General features: G+C 34.6%; 1 protein-coding gene across 1 annotated transcript in view; it reads left to right on the forward strand.

The window, feature by feature from the left end:
- Positions 1-20,720, forward strand: part of CNTNAP2 (contactin associated protein 2) — a 1,037,874-nt gene that overhangs the window by 485,954 nt on the left and 531,200 nt on the right. The gene's annotated exons all lie outside the window — the stretch shown is intronic.

The raw sequence follows: 20,720 nt of genomic DNA on the forward strand, positions 1-20,720 counted from the left end.
GGCTGAACCCAATAATCTTAGAGGTCATTTCCATCCTAAATGAATTTATGATTCTATGGTTTAAAAAGCATAATATTTTTAGAATGTACGTGTCTCTTTGCATCCATATAGCAAACACAGCCAGATAAACTTTCTTTCACTGGTACCTGAGTGTTCCCTGGTAATGAAGACTTGGCACACCCACCAGGTACAATACATCTGCAGTCTCTCAATAGTCTGTAAGAGGTACATTCTTCCTCCTGTAGTCCAGTGTTTTATATACGTAGTGTACTGTATTTTTTTTCATTTATGTCTTGAACATTTGTATTGTGGACTGCCAGATGGTGGGCAGTCATAAAAGCCTGAGAAAGAGACAAGCAGGAAAAAATTATTCTGATGTTCAATTTGTATATATAGTTGAATGCTTCTGATACAAAATATTAGTGTTAGATACTGACCTTGGCAAAGAAAGTCATGCATATAATAAATCATTAAGCTATAAAAAAGATTCATATTCTCAGGCCCCAGGTATTATCAATTGGAGTCAGAATCACTATCAGCATGTTCCCTAGTGGCTCAAGAGCAAGAAAATAATAAGATGTTGAACAATAAGGCTAAAGAGGTAATTTATAAACTATAGATTCAGCCAGAAAGTGTTGTACTGGGAGCAATATATTTAAAGAAGAATATATGAATTATAAGATTTAATCTTGTCTAGTAGCTTAGTGGTGGTGGTAGTTATTTTCATGGGGATAAGGATTTTGTTTGAGTGTAGCCTAAACTACACAAAGCAGGAACTCAAAATGAGAAACAGACCACAGGAATGTGATTTTCTTTTCAGTATGTGGCAGGATAAATCTCTTTTTATATTTAAATTATAAACTTATCATCTGCTATTTTATTAAGAATCCTCTTCTAGTCAGAAAAGCAGGGACAAGTCCCACAGTACCCAGACTCTTGCTGAATCATGACAAGAAACGGTACTTAAGACATGATGAATACCTCAACCTATGTCTAAATGCATACACACACACACACACACACACACACGTATATACACATCCCTAATGCAGACAGTAGAACAAAATGCACACTTTTCCAACTCCTGGTAGTTGTCAGAAACACTGTTTCATTCTGTTCCAAGGTGAACAGATAATTTTTAAAAAAATATATTTGTGCAGAGGATTTTAAGAAAAGATACTGCCCTGTTCATGCATACTTTTGTGAGCATATATTAGATGTCCTACCCTTTTAGTTCATCTCATTAAAATTGCAAATTATCTACCTAGGGTATAAATTTGACAGACAGATAAGCACATGGATTCACTCGTTGAGATTACGTGGGTATGAACCACTTTAAATTTGTACTATGAGCTGTAATGGAGTATGAGCCCATCATAGGTTAGAGCCTCAGAATGACTGTCAGGAACAAGGCTGGAAAGGAACAAAGAAAAGTAGATTGTATTAGAAATGAGAAAGGGGCTTCACAAGATGGAATAGTTTTTCTTGGGAAGAAAAATTCTGCTCTGGTTTAAGGCCAGATTTCCAGACTTACAGTAGGTATTAATTTTCTTGTGTTTATTCTGACAACTGTGCAATTAGTTTCTAATCAAGTTTAATTCTAAGTAATTGCCACCTGATTTTTTTTTTTTAACTTTGACTTCAATCCTCCAAAAGTATAACTATCAGATTGCTAATATCTGATAGCATATAAGGTTTTCCCAGAAAAAATTGCTGCTGTATAAAAGTGAAGGTTGGTTGGAGACTGGTGGGTGCACCCACTCTGCCTTTTTCTGATTTCTCCCTTCAGGGAGAAGAGGAGAAAAATGTAAGGACCATGAAAAGACTTGTGTACTGAGATCATAACAGTTTAATAGAATAGAAAAATCTGCACACACAAGAAAAGCAAAAAAGAGGAATTAATTCACTGTTTCCCATCAGCAGGAAGATGTCCTAGGAAACTGGGCTTCAGCATGCCTAATGGTTACTTGGGAAGACAAATGCCATAACTGCAGATGTCTACCCCTTCCACCTCCTTTCCCTGGGCTGTCATTGCTGAGCATGATGTCATTTCATATGGAATATCTGTCTGTCTTGGCTATGTCCCGTCCCAACCCTTTATCCACCCCCAACCCACTGACATTTAGGGGTGGCAGGTATGTGGAGACAGACTTAAGTGATAACTTCGGAAGATTTCAAAGATGCAGGTGATTCTTTCTGTCTGATTTTTCTAAGTCCATTAGTGATATCCACCCTGAACTGATAATCAACGTAGTATGTAATCTAGTAGTATGATGGACTTATCTATCATATTACTAGGATGGAAAAATGTAAGTGATATGAGTCAGAATAAATTTATAATGCATTTATTACTTTGCAATCTAATAATATAGCCTATTCTAATAATGAATGTCTTGTTTGTCAGTCATCTATTTTGAATGGGGTTATAGGTTAGAATTCTTTTCCCTGCTGTCAGAATATATTTGTATAACGCTGCAGAGTACATGCTGATTTGTGAATCTAGCAGCATCAGAATACTCTGTGTACCCAAATGCAAGTATTCTGTTAAGATTTTTTTTTAAAATTATTTGCGGAGTCAACAAATTTAATAGTTTAATAATGTTATAAAATAAAACATTTCAGCCAAGTGTCATTCTGCTTGCATGTTACAATTGTTCTGAAAGATTATTATAGGGCCTCCAGTCTTTGCACATTCATTTCTGAAAAGTACTCAAACATAATAATCTGTACTATTTTGATAAGAAATGTTTAAATGCATAAATGGATTCACAAAGCTTAGCTTTGTGAGGACAAAGCATACTGAGGAGGAGTTAGAGAGGTACTCAAACCATCCTTTCACTGTATATTCCATGTTGGATTTTGTAACAAATAAAGATGTGTTCAACAATTTGAGACAGTTGGCTTTGTCTCTGGTTGTGGAAGGTCTCAGTGTTTTCATATTTCTGACTCTAAGGTATATCCAAAGGTACATACCAAATTTCCATAGAATGAGTTTGCACAACTCCAAGTACCTAGGAGAAACAAGAAAGGGATGGTGTAGCTATCTACGTGTGAGAATAAGTAGCAAAGGAGCAATACACCTCAGAGTATTGAAAAGTGGCTGAAGACCAGGCAAAATGCTGGAACACAAGATAATTTTCTGTCAATCCTTGGAGCTTTGCTGGCAACCTGCTTCCCACCATAAAGCATTTGGGCTGTGCCGACATCCTCTATATCAGCCTTACTGAGCTCCTGCCTACTAAAATGGCATTTAGAATTGGACCAATACCTCAAGGCATTCATGCAGTGCTGAAATTGCAATTGGGATTGGAATGGGCCAGGGAATCTTCACCTGTTCTGAGAAATCTTGTAGATTCTGGCAAACTTTACAGCTGTGAGTGGAAGTAAATGTGCTAAAATTTGGAAGTTTTAGCATAGTTCACAACATCAATAATTTTTTCTGCAGGACAAATGCTTTCTTCCTAGGACAGCAACTTCCATGTAATATCTATGGAGAAGTTATTCCAGGACAATACTTATAGGATAGCCAAAAATAGGATAACTATCTTATGTAGAATGACAGAAAGAGGTGTGCAGAATAATGTCAGTAAGTTTTCTGTTTCTACATATGTGCTGTGCCCAAGGTGAGCCTGTCTGTTATTAATCAGATCAGACTGAAAAGTACACAGTTTTCCTCTAGAATTTGAGGCAGGGTGATCTGAGGTTTGAAGACATTTTGTTGTTTATTGGAGGAGTTGTTGAGATCATTGTCTTTGATAGCAATATTTGGTTTAGACTAAGATAATCTTTTCTTTACAATTCTTGAAGTTATTTACATCAGAATACTTAGGGATACATCTACAAGGCATACAGATGTCTAGAGATTCATATTTTATCAATAGGAGTATGTCTTCATAATTTTGAAAACCCTTCTAGCTGCCATTCTGGATCTTCAGGATTTACAGTACTATTAAAAATCTGGTCTTCAAATGATAAATAAAAAGATATGTCTCTCCCCAGACCACTGTTAATTAGAAAAACCTAGATCAAAATTATTTTTTTTCCAGGTTTCAGAAACCTTACATGTCAGATATTTTGAAAAGTCATTTTTATCTCTTACTTGTATTGGTGTATTTTTTAAATATATTTCCATAATAAGCTACATGCCACCCATGAAGATAAAAATTATGCTCAGTAAAGCACATAATTTTCAGTTATGCAAGAAGCACTTTTGTTTCTGTAATCAGAACATGAGATGCGAGATGAGTTAGAGCTGATTTTACAAGCCCACATTTTATCAGAATAAAAATTCATAACAAAGTGTTCCATATGTAATTACAAAATAAAAAAATTATATTACCTTTTTTCTTTTTTTTTATGACATCGGCTGGTATACTTGGTATCATAGTTTGGATTTTACAGAGGGATGGGGATTACTTTCATTGTATATAATTTTTCATTATTTTGCCTTAAACTTTTTTATGTTTTTTATCAAAAAATTATGCTTCAAGACTAGATCTGTCATTAAAAATATTCATTAAAAATAAAATCTCTCTTAATGGGCAGCAATGAGGAAAAATAACATTTAGAAAAAATTATACGGAATTTCTTACCATATTCCAGAAGGATAAGCTACTGAAAATCCAACAAGACTCTGGTGCCAGTTGCTTGCCGTCTTATTCTTTCCCATCAAAATATTATACTTTTGTTCTAAATCATTAGTCAACTCCGTAAAAATTCTTAAAATAGTATATAATCACCCTTGACAAGCGTTTGTACTTTCTATATTACTAGTAACAAAGATTCATGCAATGATGAAATTATATTTTAGGCCACATTCCAGATTCTTCATTATTATTATTTTGTGATTGAAATGGAATTTAAGACAGAAGAAAAGCCAGCTCTGAGTGACGCAGAAGAAGTATCATGAAACACTTTAGTTTCCAGTTAGTCAAGATGTACTGATGCCCCATTTCCCAGTTCATCATTATAATGTATAATCTGACATATGAAATGCTTTAGGAATTCCAAAGACTTATACCAAACTCAATAAACTGCTCTTACAGGAATACTGCATTTTGTTGATCTCATTTAATTTTTGTTCTTGTCACATTTAAAGTGGTTATGAATTTTAATGACAAAAGTCAGATACCTCTTAGTTTTAGACGTTTCACAGCTTTAGACGTCAGAAGGAACCTCTAGATAATATTCTAATTCCTGCAAGAGTATTAACAAAGGTTCAAAGTTATTTGTGCTATATGCAACAGTTTACAAGAAGAATCAGACTAATTGAATGGTTGCTCACACTATTTAAAAACAGTACAAATAAGTTTATTTCAGTTTAAAAGAAAAAAACCTTATTTTTAATATATAAATATAGAAAGGAAAATAATGTGATGAGAATCCTTTGACTCTTCCAGTTAGTACAGCAGAAATTCTTCTGGTTGTAGTAAATTAATTTTCAGTAATTTCCAGTTTAGTATAACTTGCTTTCAGACATATTGCCTAGTGAGTCCTGACAGGTGTGAGCACTGATGATCAGTGGGATCTTAATTTATTTGCCAGAACCACCAGCCTTTCAACTATCCTGGTCCCTGGGAGGCAACTGATAAAAAGACAACCAGAGAAATGAATGTTAAATTCTGAAGAAGAGGAGCTTGGTTTGGCCAGTGTCTTTCGTGTTTCTTTTTCATATTTGTATAGTGTTGTAAGGAAATACAGACTATGTCTTCAGTTCTTGTGAGTACGTGCACCCTGTTGAAGTGTCTCTTCAAAGTGTCATTTTTGTATGACGTCACAAAAGCTATAAGTGAACTTTAAGGCACTTCACTGTGAAATGCGAACACATAAAAAGAGATAGCCTTTTAGTAAAATTAAAGTTAGTAAAGTTAGTAAAATAGAAGAGGAAGGAGGGAAAGGAAAAAAGGGACATGGCAGAGACAGAGATGAAGAGAAGCAGCTCACTGGCAGGAATAAGAATCATTTATGGGAAATAAACTACATCCTTCTTGACAAAAGCCTGATAAGGTTGTGGGCATGGGTGGAAGAAGATGAGACACTAACAAATGCATGAACATCACACGTAAGTAATTCTAGCAATAAATATTTCTGAGCCTCCCACCAACCTTCTCCTCCTGTACTTCTTTGTAATTTCACTGACTTATCTCTGCAGTAAAAAAATCTAATTAGATTGCAAAGAGTAGCACATTAATTAACAGCTAAACTAACAGTATTAAACAGTCTAGAAGCTGACTCTGGTCTTCCTAATTAGGCAGCTCTTTCAGCGTGAAGTAGGAAAAGCAACTAACACAACAATATAACATAAAGGGCAAGAGGGCCCATTATGCTAGTAGACAGTGAAGAAAAAAAGGGACAGGAGAAAAGAAAAACCCTGAAACACTACTTATGCTCAGTGATCTATTACTGTTCCATGAGTTGAACAGTACTTATGCTCAGTGATCTATTACTGCTTCATGAATTGCATTGAGATTATGACAGATTTATATTCAGCATGTTTGATAAGTTCTAATGTCATCCATTTTTCCTAGGAAAAGAATCTCAAAGAGTTGGATAGCAGGGATCAAAATGTTGTCTTTGTGTGGTCTTAACTAAAATAAGAGCTGTGTAATTATTTGTTTAGTCAGTTAGGCAAAATGTTTCTTCCTGTTCACTTTGTAGAACTGAGCTGGGCTTGGTAGAATAATAGGTTTCTTTTTATTTCAAGGTATTTCAAGTTGTGTATTTATTTTGTATTGTTTTACTGTTTCATTTTTTATTTTACTGCCTACAGTTCAATGAACAAGGGTTGTGCCTGAAACCTTTTCTGTACATGAAGGTCAATCACTAGCTGAGAAATACACATTAAGTTCAGTGAGATTTTTGCCATTAGTATCTTAGGCAAAGAGGAGCTAGTATTGCAAATATTAATTCAAAAGCTGGATACCACACTTTTACACATCCCTTGAGCAAATAACAGACTACAGAACTGACCTGTACAGCATGTTCCTAAGATATGTGGCACATCTAGAAGAAGCAGATAGAGATCTGTTTTCCCTCACTGAGGTTAAAAAGAACCTGGGAATTCCTGTCTTTAATTTAAATTTTATTTATCTTGCAGATCTTACAGTATGAACCAGCTCTAAATCTGTTGCCGAATCAGTTGTATACAAAGCCTGTAAAAGGCTAGACAATTTGGACAATACTGGCTGTGGTTAATGACACAATATATTTGTTGTCTCTCTGTAAAGGTGCACTTAAGTATCAGTATTGTTAAATGGTTTATTTTATCTGTTTAGAAGAAATGCACAGCTGTTCCTTAAAACAGTAGAAAATAGAATAAAGCTTGCCTGTAGGAGTTGGAAAGGCTAAGAATGGTTTATGCTGAGGCTATTTTGCACTAAACAAACAAAATTTGCCATAGCATGGATACTATGATAGGATATCAGCAGATGTGCTTGAACGTACTGCTGTTGCTGAGTGATGTACTCTAAAATTCAAAGCAATGCTGATGCTACTGAAGCTGAAATAGCTTTGGTAGTGATGGGATTTTCTTGTAATAATTCTTCAGTGTAGACAAGGTCATCTGAAGCAGTTTAAGCACCTTTAAATGAAAAGAGCGTATAGTCCATTTGATCTCCCCTTGGCTTTAATTATATCTGCCTGTGCAGCAGTGCCCTAAAGGATCAAGGATCATTGGAAGAAAACAATTCTAAGGACTCAAAAAGTTACTACCAGAAGGACCCGTCCTTATTAAAATAAATTAATGGAAGGGATACGGGTTGAGGTTTTTTGATTGTTGTTGGTTTTGCTTGTTTTAACTCTTATTACGCCTTTCTTTAAAAATAAAATGCTGAAAATATATTTGCTTAAATATATTAGAAAATTCAGTGAAGAATCTTTTTTGGGGGGTAGAAAAAGTCAGTAGGAACTGGGGGCCTAAGACCTTGTAAGTTCATAATTTTCAGTATAGCTAGAGATTTTTTTCCCAAAGGACATCAGGTAATGGAGAGATACTCAACTGTTGTACACAGGGTTCAATGACTACTAAAGAGCTCTTAGAGACCCAGATTTTTTTCTATAGCGTGTTCTTCCTACTTTTTGCAGTAAATGGAAGATTTCTCTGCACTGAAAGCATACTTCCTTGAAGAAGTTTCACTCCCCAGAACTGTCCCAACAGTAGCTTGGTGTCTGCAAGGCTGAGCAGAAAAAAATTTTGGTTGAGTTCCACATGATGCGATATCTCAGATTCAGCAGCAACAGCAGTCATTTGCAAACTCTTTAATTAACTTGGATTGGCAGTGGGTGTCAGTGGTTTTTTTTCTTGTCAAAATTCTTTCCTCATTATCATAAGCATCTTGCAAAATCCTTAAAGCATCCTGAAAAAAAAAAAGAAAGAAAGGCCTGCATACATTTTACCTTTTATCTTTTGTTCTCCTTGTGTTTATTGCTTGTTGCAAGTAACCCTGACTTTCCACTGAAGCTCAGTTGTGTGGAGGAGGAAATATTGCCTTCATGTAACAATAAGAGTAGTGTCTGATTTCTCTGGGAGTTTACATCTGTTCATCAAGAAAAAAAAATAAATAAACCAACAAGATCCGCAATTCATTCCAAAACAAAAGCTATCATTATAAACAGTTTTATATCCTTATTTTTTCACTTCCTCCAAAAACTCCGGGTTGATTCCTGAGCAGTTTTAGGATATGTAGTTTGGGTGTCTTCTCTCCTTGGGCTTTGATTTCTAACCAGATACATCTCCTGTAAAAGACTATGGACAGTCTTTCTATTATTTAATGCAGTGGCTTAGACAAGCAGAAGAACAGAGAAGGAAACACAAGCCTGACAGAGAACCCCACAGGGTAAAAAAAATGAAAAAATGAAACAATATTATATGTACTATATCTGCTAGAAGGCACTGAATTGCCACTTGCCTACAAAGTTTAGAAATTATAAGAGAACATTACTTTTAATCATTCTCCAAAGCCTGGTAATGTGCACTAGTCTACTCAGTTTCAAGATACCAGTGATACAGAGCTACTTACCTAAGGCAGTGGTGTTGGAGCAGAGTAATTCCAGACTTACCAAGATGCAAATGCAGGCATGCACATCTACACCAGGATGGTATTGCACGCACAATTTTCATTGTTCATGAATACAATGTATACCATTTGTGGGCATTGTTTGAGTGTGTTTGCTTGTCTGACTTGAAAATGAAAATTAAATGAAAGATACAGATTGTATAAAACTGCCTTTAACTATTACTCATCAGAGCAAATATCATTTTGGTTTTGTTAGGAAAACCAGGGTGAGTCATCTGTTACAAAGGCAGAATTTTTACTTAGTAAGGGATTTTTCACCCTATTTGTAATTATATATATGTGTATGATAGCTCATCTTTACATGATACACACATGAAATATTTTATGAATTTCTTGTATCTACAATACTGCCATGTTGGTGTTAAATTTCCAATTAGCAATTCTTACATTTTGATGAAGCCCCCCCGAAATTAATGGGCTGTAATCCATAAATAAAAATTAAATTTTAAAAATAATTTCAGTACTTCTGTGGAAGTTAAGGGTATGATATTTTGAGAAAATTCTTATACTTAGTGGCTTGTGAACAGAATTTGTAATTTTTTTTCATGAGATTATCTTATTGCAGTCAAATAGTAAACAATGAGTTTATTCAAGACTAGGAATATCTAAGCAGAAAAAAAGCAGTGGAAATCATCTAGGAGAGGGGTTTTGTTTTGCTTTTTTTAATATGCATGAGTCCTCCATTGATGCCTAAAATGGCTCTTTGTAATGAATTGTATTTGTTTGGAAAACTTCTGCTTGGATAACAGTAATTAGTCAGCAGTTTTCAAATTGATATAAATGCATAGGAACCTGATTACAATTTTAAATATTTACTTAAGAAGGCTTATTTTCCTCCCATTGATTTCTGACAGAGCAGATTGTTCTTAATGCTTTTGAACACCAAAGACACATTTCTTTGAGTACGTATGCACTGACCCCTTAATCACTCTTTGAGAATTTATTTTGCCTCATCAAAGGAAAAAAAGTAAAATGTATGTTTAGATTTTCTTTCCTTGAAAGAGAATTGATGCATAGTGCAGGAGTTATTTGTCTTTGTTAAATAGGTGGAAGTCTAATCCTTCACTGGTATTAGTGGTTAACAACATCTTAACATCTTAAGAAAGTCAGGAGTCTGGAAACTGACTTGAGATGATCTTTTGCTTCAGCAACACTTTCACTAGGGAAAATGCTTGGACAAGAGGAATAACAGTAGTGACTGCACAATAAGCTATTGCATGCACGAACTAAACATGAATTCTCAGGTTAATAACCTCTACATGGATTTCTTCTGCTGAAGACTTATATTTTAAAATACACTGACAATAGTATCTGCATTTATATTGGCATTGATTTTTTTTGTTGTTTTAGGATGCTGCCACATGGACAGAAAGAGTTCACAAAAGCTTATGTGTCCATTACTTGTTACCTTAGAGTTGTTCTGTTTTGATAAAGTCTTCTCCCATAGCTATAAAGTCTTTCTCCCATATACACATAACAATAATTTGTTAAATCCAAAAGGAAAGAATTTTCCTTTACAAACCAAATCCATGATATATGTGTATGCAAGATGTGGCTATCACATTACATATTAGGTTGTATCCCAGTGTAGTAAGCCAAGACCTGCCTGCTACCTGCTTTATATATTTGATTTGTTCTAAAAAATGTTGTCTGGATAAAGGGTGAAAAATACCTTTCAAACACCACACTCATCACAACCAAATCCATAGGGAAAATTTCTCTGAATGTCTTGTTCCAGCACAAAAGAAGTAAAAAAATTTTTAAAAACTTTTAGAAAATGGAATGTGACAGTTTCAAGCAATAAAATTTACTTTTCCACATCTGAGTTTTAAGAAAGCATCTTCCCGTTTTATTCATGTGTAGCATTAATCGTTTCATGGCTGAATAGTAGCATCTTATGAAGCTGGAGTGAGTTGCCCATATGCACTTGCATGCATTTCTTACCTACCTGGAACAATCTTGAGTGTTATCCTCCCTTTCCTAATTAAACATAATCAACTATAGCCTAAATAGGGGCTAGAAAATTCCATCCATTGTGTGAACATAAGTATTTGCTGTAGTGACAGTGACTAACATACAGAGCTGGTTGAATTATTTTTAAGAATGAGGTTTTTGAAAATTGTTGTTGAAAAATAATTTCATTAATTCCATCATCTGAAAAAATCTTGTATAATTTGAAGACTGAAAGAAAGTGTTTTTTCAAATCAAACAAACATAGTTTGTTTGTAAACATCGTTTGGCTGCCTCTAATAACAGATTAATGGTCCCAAAAAGAAAAAATGCTCCCATCTGGAAGAAAAGCTATATGCATGCTGTAATGCAGGCTCCTTTTATTTTTGGAAAAAAATAAAATTTAACAGGTTTTGGTGACATTTCTTTTTTAGAGACACTGTGTTATGATATTTTGAGCCTTCCAGATACTTCAAACTGATTAACCAAAAATGCCATTTCCTTCCCTTACTTAATCTGACTCTTCTATCAAGCAACAGGTTTGACTTTTATTTCTCTGTCGGGAGCCTGTAATTTTAGCAACAAACACTAGAAAAATATTTGAGGTAAGGAAGCAATAGTTTTAGATTCTAGTATCAGTATTTACTTTAGAGCTTGAAAACTGAAATAAAATTAACCCATTAGTACAGAAAAAGTAAATATGTAGTCATGGATGAAGAATTGAAATTATAAGAGTAATGATCTTTGTAATTGTAAGTATTTAACCTGCTGAATGTTAATCTATGTTAACTGGATATGAGCAGGTCCCTTACACTCTTCCTAAAAAGAAACTCTCATCTTTCTGTATTTTTTTAGCTTGTAGTGATGGAGGATAATACAGAGTTCAGGAAACTGAATTGCTGGCACTGGCTGAGCCGGGAAACCTGAAATGCATGGTACAATTCCTAGGAGAGGAACAGCCAGTCACAGAGCTGAGATATTATAAGCAAACTCATGCCAGAGGCACTGTTCTGGCAAGTGGGGAATTTGAAGGTCTTAAACTCGGCAACACCAGAAACTCTTGAACTGTAAAGCCTGCTAGAAGTTATAGATAAGTCATGTTTGGCTGTAGGGAGGGAGACACGATCTATCACTGACCTTGGAAAGGGCAGCCTGATAAACACAAGGAAAATCACTTGCCAATAAAGCGAATCTATTTCCTGGTTCAGGTAAGGAAAAAAGGCAAAAACCCAGTTAACTGAAACTCAATGCTTCTGGCAGAACTAAATGTGCAAGTAAGCTCTGAGCATGTGGATTGTACTAGATGAAATCTAGAGATCCCTTGGAACCTTCATGATTTTGTAACCATGTGCTCTTACCTGATGTACTTCTTCTCATGGAGAGAATTTTTGCAACAAAAATGGTTTTTCCCTCTCAGGTAAGTAGCTCACTTTACGTGTATGATATAATACAAGTTAAACATTTCATATTGCTGTATATTGAATCCTTCTGGGATTTTCTTTCCTAGAATGTAAGCAGTGTTGCAAGTGATGCTGATGCAGTAACATCAATCCTTACATTTTTGTTAATTGTTGTTCCAATGCAGCACTCATTCATTTGAAATTGGTAACTGTATGCTCTTTTACAGTAGCACCTTAATCACATGTTTACATGTTAAATTATTAGACTTCCACTGAACCAAGGCAGAACTTAATCAATGTAGATCATGTGAAAATAAAGCTTTGACTTGTACCCTTGAGTATGAGTGGGGCTTTTAAATTGAACATACTAAAATAAATACAAAGGATAGAAAAACACTGGATTCAGCCATCATTAAATTCACAATGGATCTATGCATGACAGAGTTTGTGGCTCAGATTTCACGGTTTACAAGTTCGGAACCCAAACACTTTCTTGCATCACAAAGCGCAAGGTGTCATAGAGTATGGAGTAGGGTAGAGGTATGCATGATCTTAGATATGTGTGATGTTAGGCAGGAGAGGAAAAACTTTTTGACTGAATTACTTACTTTGAATTATTTGTCCACAATCAAGTTCCAGCGGTCTGCTTCTCTTATGTTGTTCTAAACACAAGATATTTTTCTCTGATTGATTTGGAAATAAAACACTGAAACAGAACTGTACAAATGTGCAAAGTTGTTCTGCTATCGTTTATGCTAAAGAATTTTCCTGTATTAACTCATCATTTTGAATTTAAATACAGTAGCTGAAAATAGCAACACAGTTTAGTTTCTGTTTCTTTAAAGTGAATTGGTACACCAAGATGGAATTAGCAGCAGCAACAGCAGCAGCCTCACAGCTGGAACAAAAGACTACTCATCTATTAGAAATGGGATTTAGTGACACACATTTTTGGCCCTTAGCAATAGTGAAGTTACTCACTATAATAAATGTGAGTGTCTCCTGGCCAAATCTGTCTCAGTCTTGCACTCCTTGCCCTTTACAGTCAACTGCAGAAGTTTGAATGACAATTGTGAGATTTTCATTTTATGAGACTTAGCTGAGCACAGGCATTTGAAATGGTCCATGCTCCATAATCCTTAATCATTGTGTGTGCCGCTCACTTTGAGAGTTCAATTTAAATACAAGCCCCATGGTTGGAAGAAGTAAAGAATATGTGTTTGAGAGTGATTTTGTGAATAAAGGATGTGGAACATGAGTGAGAAAGAAGAATCTGGTCTTGAGTAATGGGTGTTCTGAGAGCATCCAGATATTAAAAAGACATGGTAAGATTATATACCAGGAGATGATTGAATTGGGTGGCATCAGCTCAAAAAGAAATCAAAAAGAGAACTTCTCAACCCATATTTTGTAGGTCAACTGTGTATCTTCCTGTTTTCATGTAACTGTAAACACTAAAACCAAGGCTCCAGCTAGTCATCCATTTCCTTAATGTTTTAATAGATTGTCTTGTCCATTTTGTAGATCATTTATTCACTGAGTAAACTGAGTGTAAGTGTTGTAAGACATGGTACAACTTCTTTATTTGGTTTTTTCATTAAGTAATGAGTAACTTCAGCAATGTAATAAGGATTGAGACCTGTTTTGGCCATTTACTGTGCAAGAGTCAGAGCTGTCTTTTTTTATTGACCTGGAGCTCTTGTGATTTAACTTTTTAATAAACAGTGAAAACATTACTAGACGCTAGCTGTTTTCAAGTAAATTAAGTTCTGTACTGTACCTAGTTTTAGAGTTTAATTATATACCTTAATGTTCCCATTGAGATCCAATGTCAAATGATGAGTTTCAAAATGAAGAACAGAACTAAATGTATTTATGATTGCAAGGAATGCTTCTGGCTTGTAAATCAGCATGATAAAATACAAAAAAAGCCGACTTTCTTTAGCGTATCTGAATTATACATATATTTTTACCAAATTTATTTCAAAGTACCATAGCTTAGAGAATAGTAGATCATAGAGGAAATTTTGCAGCGTCCAGTTCATGGTTGCAAGCTGCCTGAATTTTAATTTTCACGATTATAAATGAACCTTGTGATGCTATACATATGAAAACTTTTCAAAGTGTGAAAACTCATGTACAGCCATGAAAGCTGTACTTTTATTGATGCTGAATCTCCTTTTTTCCCAAGGAATAGACTACTTGAAACAGACTGTATCTTTTAGCCTGCGTTGTAATTGACTTTCTGGAGTCATAAAGCAGAGTAGATTATGGAAGGAATAGGTTTTGTCTAAGATGAAGATTATTTTGGGTTACAGTCTTGGTTCTCTCTGCACTGACAGTAGTCCACTAAAGGAGACCACTATGTACTATTTGGTATGGTTTATTTTGCAAACCATGGTTAGAAGGTATAAGCTTAAAACTGAATTGCAAAGTATATTATAACTGTGTTCATGTTCTCATTTATCCACCTTATAGTGAAAACATAGCATATTTAAAAATGTTCCCATTTAGTTTTTAAATTAATTATCTTTTTGATATTTGAAGAATCAATGAAAGAAAATTTGCTTGAAAATCATCAGCCAAAAAAATTGTCAACCTTAATTTGTTAAGGAAAATCATCCTATTTACACACACCCATAAGAAAATAATTGTGTAGCATATTTGGAGGCTTAATCTAAGTTCATAAAACTTTCAGTGCTTTAGTGTTTTATCTTCTTTGTATTCGGTAACTAATGCAAGTTAGTTGAAACTGCAGAGTACTTCACTGTTTTGTACACTCGTCTCAAAATTACTGTCTTAAGCAAGAATTAGCATGTATAAAAATTTAGTTTAATAGCTACAGAAAGAACCCAATTTTCCTACTTAAAAAAAAAATGGAGGGACGCAGGGAAATTTTTAGCCATGGTCATTATATTACATTACTCTATATATAGTCCATATTCTTTTGTTTTGCTTCCTTCTTTAATTTTGCTTCTGCTGCTTTTTCATTTCATTTGTCACATTTGTTTCTTATTAGATAGAAAACTATGACAAAGAACCACATATTTATAGACATTTGCACAAGAGTTAGAAAAATTAGTAGTATTATCCCACCATTATGATAACATTTATTATAATAGGAATATTATGTTAGGATAATAATAGGGAAAAAAATTAAAAGTACCAAGTGCTTTTTGTATATCTTCAGTGGATATTGCACCCAGAACTTGGAAAAGCATTCTCACTACTTTAGGGAACACTTCCTCACAGATTTATTTAGACCGTTTTGGCAGGCATATAAAAAATAAGAGTAAATTCGTGTCATTTACCCAAGAATTGAGTTAAAAATACACCTTGACAAAACACTCTTACTACTTTGATACTGCACTGCCATATGTGCATTGAATGTAATATAAAGAAAAACAAGGAAAAAGTTCCACACCTGCTAGCAAAGGTATTTTTTGTCTTTCAAGCATTGACATCACTTGACAGATTACAAGAGGATTCAGGCTCAGTGCAGTGGAAACTAAGCAAGCAACGGAAACATGAGATTGATTCCTTCACCATGTGCTTCTAGAATATGAATAAGTATACATTATTGTATGTGCAACATACATCTGTATCTGTATTAGATTTTTTTTCCTTTGTGGCAGGTGCATTGACTTTTGAAAAAGGGAGTAAAGGCAGTGCCAGTCTGGCTGCAGCAGACTTCAGGCCAGAGCTCCCCGTGTTCTTATGGCTGGGCTGTAGTGCCTGAAGGCAGTGTTCAAACACGGTACCTTTGGCGCTCTGCCTCATTGTAAGAAAACATAAAAGAGGAGGCAATCTTTTGAGTGCTGTGCTGGGCCATGGCTTCTTTTTTTTTTTTCCCCTGTGAAATGAGGTGTAGCAATGCATCTCTAACATTAGCTCAGCTAACTTAGTTCCACCGAGGCTCAAGCTGCAAAGATTCCAGTGGCAAATTCAACCATGCTGTCATTTTGACAGGATATGGAACTACTGAAAAAGTAGATTAGGATTTTCTGAAGACATTTCTGTATATGTAGTTTTTTGTGAGTAATAAAAAAATGAGGCTTTATTTTTGATGATTTTGAGCCTTCTCCCTTGCTTTGTTAGAAGAAAGCATACTTTTTTGCTGTTAAAATATGGAAACAATACACTGTTTATGTGCTTATATTTCCCATAATGATATTTTAGTACCCGTGACTAATAGCTACAAGTGAGACTACAGATGTGGAATAGTTTGGGCCAGCCAAAGACGCTTTGATGCATTTCTGATATTTTTACATGGTGGATGCTCAGCGTATGGTTATTACCATCTGTTACTATACTACTAGCACATCAGATGTAAGGTTCAAATTAAGGGGTAAGAAAAGAATGCTAAAAGTGATGATCTTTTCCCTAAAGCTCATTTAGTCTAAACAGATTATTTAAGTGGATGAAAAAACAGGAGAGATAACAGAGTGAGAAAATTTCACCTAAGGTCGCTGTCTGTCAGTAGTACAGAAGTTTTATGTCTTTAATCCCACTGAAATATTTTGTACAGGCTTTGAAGAGTCAATCATTCAGAGATCAGTAGCAATTTAAAAATATGTGTACATGTTAAATTTGTAATTTAGGAGGAGAAACATATTGCTGTGGTTTTTGTTCACTGTATGGTAAACATTTTTCTGGAAAGCACTTTGCTGTTCTGCTTTGTTCTAATCACTTTTATTTTATTGTATCAGGAAGCAGGGATTTTTTAGTAACTCCAGGCAGTACCTTGATCTAAGTAACTAAGTAGCTGTGCAGAAGTCTCAGTATCTCATGAGTCTTTGTGAATGAGCATTTCTTCATTCTTAAAGTGCTGACAGCTGAGGATAGTTATACTTCTTTCACAAGAAGTGGAGGAAATAGAGAATTTCTGGAGCTTGAGTCTGATTTGGGGCTGTTTCTTTATAATTAGTTAATAAGTAGTTTTGGAATATTAAATAAAATATCATCAACTAGATTTGATGCCCTGAACAAATTTTGCCAAATCCTGCATGCAGCCAAAAGTACAGGGTAAAAGCATAGGTAGGAAGTCCTCTTACTGGGAATTTAGTTTCCTTTGAGATTTATGAATAGGGTCACATTTGCCACCCAATATCCTGTCAGTCTTTGCAAGGCTGTCTGAAAAACTTTTAGGAAAAATTTTTTAGAAGAAAATTGATGATGCATTAAGCAACAAAATGGTTTCAATATGGCGTCTCAGACATTTACTGGAATAAGGCCTAACACATCTCCCTAGCCAAATGAAAGTGGTGTTATATTTTTCCTGTTTTAGCAGTGTCTTCCAATCTATCAGTATAATAGGAAATCCAGTAGAGCAGAAATCAAATTGCAAGTAATCAGGTTTATATTTCCTATTTCCATGTAATTAAAAAAAAAAAAATTCTCAGTCTTTCTTTCCCCCATCTTTCTTCATTTGCTACTCTTTCTCCTTTTTTAGCTTTATCTTTTCTCAAAAAGGTTTTCCCCATTGCAGGAGTAGCCTCTGAGAACACTCACTGACTGCAGGCAAACATACTTCATGTGATGGCTTACATCTCTTTCCTACTAATGCTGATAGTTGAGTGGCTAAGGATGAGAAAAATTATATATTTACACTTCAACTATAGGAATTATATGGTTTACTGTCTGAGTACCATTCTGCACCACTGTTGGAACCCTGAGTTCAGAGAATTTCAGTGTTTCAGTGCTGACAGACAATGATCTTCAAAAGCACACTGCATTTGACCTGAGGCCTTGGGAAAGGCTTCCCAGATTATGTAATAGTACTGAGAGTGCTGCTGTGTGATTAAAAAGAAATTAGTTATGTCACTGGGTGGAATATGCAGAGATGTAGAAAAATTAGATTTATGGGATTTAGTAACAAGATGGAGGATTTTGGGTGTGGATTTGTTCTTCTTTCCTCCTTCTTCTTCACAAATCTAGGTGTTTTGGTATTGGTTCAAAAAACCCACAGTGTGGATCATGAATAATTATTGGATTATAAGCAAAAATTAATTAGTTGGCATTCCATAATTGGATAATGTGGGCTTTAAATGGCCTTGGAAGTTAGAACTCAGGGCCATTTTCACCTTGTTAACTTAGAGGCACATCCCATGCAGGTGTGCTATAGATAAGAAATAATAAACATCACCTCCTGTGTTTTAATTCGAACTCTGAGTAAAAGAACTCACAAAACAGAAGCAAAGAAAAGAAACGAAACAGAGAAAATTAATATATCATGGTAATTATCACGATATTAAATAGCTGAGTGTCATCATAGAAAGAACACAAGTCATTGCTATAGTCTACATATGATAACTCTTAAACATAATTGCTATGTAATCTTCAGGTGATTTAATTATCATTCAGACCCATGCTGACAGCACATCTATGCATAAAAAAAAATCTGCTTAATCAAAGATTACTGCTGGTTCTTTTTTTAATTGAATTCTTTTCAAAACATGGAAATTCAGGGACAGATTCTGGAAAAATGTGGCCCTTTTACTCAGCTTTATGAGAACATATATGCAACTGCAACAATGTCGTAGGAACAGACGGGATACTTGCCTTATCATGGACATCTTGTTGTGAATCCACAAAACCTCATGGACCTGATCAGCTCTGGGTCAGATACCTGACTATTAAAGCAACTTTTGCTGATGTTACAAAGTGGTACCAGCTGGGCTTAGGGGAAAGCTGGTATACACCATACCCATAGCAGTTTCTGTAACCATCTAAGAAATTTTATGGAAGACAATCTCAGACATTGCATGTGGAATCATATTTTTATGATGTATATTTGGTAAGAAGGTTACTTAAGCTGTAATGTCCATCAATTTTTATTCATTTATAACACTTGTGCCAGGCAGTTCTATGTAGATTCAAAAGTGCAGGATCTCTATAGCAAATTTGCTTTACATAAAAGTATGATTCTTGTGATAAAAGAATGACTATCATGCTGGTTTTTTGGGGTTTTTTTTCCCTATAAATAGATTTCATGTTTTTCTAAAAGTTTGGTGTTTTTTTCCAAAAACTACATACAAAAATCTCAAGAATGAATTTCTCAGATCTCTTGACAGCTTGTAAAGCAAACAAAACCAATTGGTTCGTATAATCTTTGTTACAGTATTTTTCTAACAATTTTCTTTGTTTCTTATAAAAAGCAATCATTCCAGAAGTAGTGGATGTACTTGAATCATGATAACCCCACTTCTGAAATCCCATGTTGCTGCTTCTGGATACTTCTGCATCTGCACCCCTCTTTCATGCTGATAACTTCTAAACAGATTCATTGCACTACAAATTAAAAATACCATTTTGATATTTAATTTTGAGCTGGTTCCCATGCCTGAAATTTGTCATTTAGAAGAACCAGATCAGGCTGAGGATTTTAGTTCTCCTAAAGCTTAATACTTATTTATAATTAAAATTTGCATTTTAAGATGTGTTTTATAAAGAAAAGTGATATTTCTAATATATATGGCTGCATTCTGACAAAAAGTGAGATACATGGTGATAATTATGGGATATCGCAGCCAATTTGTAAGGCTCATATTTTACGTACCGGATAAAACCCTTCACAATTAGTTGGCATAAACAATAAGGGGATAACAGTTTATCATTTCATCAGAAGTCTTTGCAGGCTTAGGCAGACTTGGCCATGTAAATTCAAATTGAAATATAGGCAGTTAGGCATAGTATACATAGTCTTTTAACAGAGTTTTGAAACAGTCTTCTGTGTTAATTACACAACAGAAATGTGTTTGTGTTTTTTGAGAGGGGATGAAAGATTTAAATTAATTACCACCATAATAACAAAAACAAGTTAGGAGTTTTAAAAAGTTGCAAACAATCACTGAAGAGCAGACCACAGAAGAAGGCAAAAATCAGTGGTTGAAGAACATATGAAAAAATGCCATCCTTCTTTTCATTCAGAGCATGAATGAATATGGTATGTCAATAAGAAGTGTAAATGCTTTTGAAGAACATGGGTGGATTTTTTTTTTCTTTAAAAAAAAGAATATTTTCTTATTAATTCCTTTATAAGGATTTTACTTAATGATTATTCAAATTGTTAGTTGTCAACAATGAGGATGAAATGCTCATACAAATAGTAGCTAAGACACTGGTGATTGATTATTAGCAGTTTAAGGGGATTTCTTAAATCTCTATAAATTTTTAGAGGTAAATAAATATCTGTTTGAAATCTTTTACAGAACTCAGCTTAATTTAAAAGATTCAATATTCCACATAAATGCATGTGTTGAATGGAATCCAGTTCTGCAGTTATTTTTACTGTGGT

The sequence above is a fragment of the Corvus moneduloides genome, chromosome 1 (assembly GCF_009650955.1).
Source record: "Corvus moneduloides isolate bCorMon1 chromosome 1, bCorMon1.pri, whole genome shotgun sequence".
Lineage (NCBI taxonomy): Eukaryota > Metazoa > Chordata > Aves > Passeriformes > Corvidae > Corvus > Corvus moneduloides.